Raw genomic sequence first — 2272 nt, 5'->3', positions numbered from 1 at the left:
TCCCCGGTACTCCGAAAAATACCCGAATCACTCGGAACCTTTTCGGTGTCCGAATATAGTCGTCCAATATATCGATCTTTATGTCTCGACCATTTCGAGACTCCTCGTCATGTCCCCGATCTCATCCGGGACTCCGAACTCCTTCGGTACATCAAAACTCATAAACTCATAATATAAGTGTCATCGAAACCTTAAGCGTGCGGACCCTACGGTTCGAGAACAATGTAGACATGACCGAGACACGTCTCCGGTCAATAACCAATAGCGGGACCTGGATGCCCATATTGGCTCCTACATATTCTACGAAGATCTTTATCGGTCAGACCGCATAACAACATACGTTGTTCCCTTTGTCATCGGTATGTTATTTGCCCGAGATTCGATCGTTGGTATCCAATACCTAGTTCAATCTCGTTACCGGCAAGTCTCTTTACTCGTTCCATAATACATCATCTCGCAACTAACTCATTAGTCACAATGCTTGCAAGGCTTATGTGATGTGCATTACCGAGAGGGCCCAGAGATACCTCTCCGACAATCGGAGTGACAAATCCTAATCTCGAAATACGCCAACCCAACATGTACCTTTGGAGACACCTGTAGAGCTCTTTTATAATCACCCAGTTACGTTGTGACGTTTGGTAGCACACAAAGTGTTCCTCCGGCAAACGGGAGTTGCATAATCTCATAGTCATAGGAACATGTATAAGTCATGAAGAAAGCAATAGCAACATACTAAACGATCGGGTGCTAAGCTAACGGAATGGGTCATGTCAATCAGATCATTCACCTAATGATGTGATCCCGTTAATCAAATAACAACTCTTTGTCCATGGTTAGGAAACATAACCATCTTTGATTAACGAGCTAGTCAAGTAGAGGCATACTAGTGACACTCTGTTTGTCTATGTATTCACACATGTATTATGTTTTCGGTTAATACAATTCTAGCATGAATAATAAACATTTATCATGAAATAAGGAAATAAATAATAACTTTATTATTGCCTCTAGGGCATATTTCCTTCATACCTTGCATTGCCAGCCCAGAGATCATGTCTTCCGGCAACACACAACAACTTGGTATAGAAATACAACCGCTTTAGTGATATCTTGCAGGAACATAGGTTCGATGATACATAAGGTAGCAAGGCCAAGCGGCACACATGGTGCTGCTGAACATATGTACATTACTTAGTAGATATGTTCGGGGCCTCGATGGTAACGTCACAGCTACTCGGCAGCGGAACGACGACGTAGTAGGACTCCATCTCACAGGGGCACTGCTGGGACACGGCCTAGATTGCGATGCATGATGCAACTCCGACTCCTGGTACTGCTTCTCCTAAAACTGACATGACACGTCAGGTGAGTACTTTGAATGCACTCGCAAGCTCACAACAAGCATAGCAAATATGACTAACAATAACATGATATTTAAGCAGGTTATATGCAAGAACATGACATGCTACTCATCAAGTGTATGTGATCCAAAAACACGGTCTCTCGGACCAGTTTACCATCTTGGTTACCTTGCAACCAAATCCATCATCTTACCACGGTGATCACCTCTGGATCACAAAGGAAACAAACTCGATGGTCCCAACAGGTGTCAGAAAATGTGCACTTTCATTTTAAAAATAAAAATATATAGTCGGATTGCACCGTGACTAGCATAGCTGGCAGTGTTTCGTACTAAGAGTGTTGCCTTCGTATTAAAAAAATACTTCAAAGGTTGATGAAATATGAACAAAAATAATATTCCACGGGAAATGAAGAATAACTTGAAACCGCAAAAAACATGTAAAAGAGCTATCCGAACTATTATAACCACATGTTTCCTTGGGGTTCCTCTTCATATTGCGTATAGTGCTCGTGCCGGGAGCACACATGATATACTGTTGATTACTTCGTTATGGAGGATATCCCTCTCCATACTGTTTATTATTTCCTTGTAAATTCTTATGACTAATATACAAAGAGCTGTACCGTGTAGCTGATACTTCATGCCAACTATTAACTGTTACAAAGGGAATCATATCAATCATCATTTGCTTGCGATTTGTGGGTCATTACCTATCAAATACTAATTAATAACATCAACAGACAAGAAGTTGAGTTCAGAGTTCCCATGGCTTTGTTGAATTCACTTGTTCTATTCGTGTCTTTTGTTTTTATATTATGCTGTAGTACATCGGTATGCAAAGGAGCTAAAAGTAAAGTGCAATAGCCATTTGTTTGCTTTACACGATTGCCAGAATCATTGCACATC

The sequence above is a fragment of the Triticum urartu genome, chromosome 7 (assembly GCF_003073215.2).
Source record: "Triticum urartu cultivar G1812 chromosome 7, Tu2.1, whole genome shotgun sequence".
In the NCBI taxonomy this organism is placed as follows: Eukaryota; Viridiplantae; Streptophyta; class Magnoliopsida; order Poales; family Poaceae; genus Triticum; species Triticum urartu.
This window is presented reverse-complemented; position numbering follows the sequence as displayed.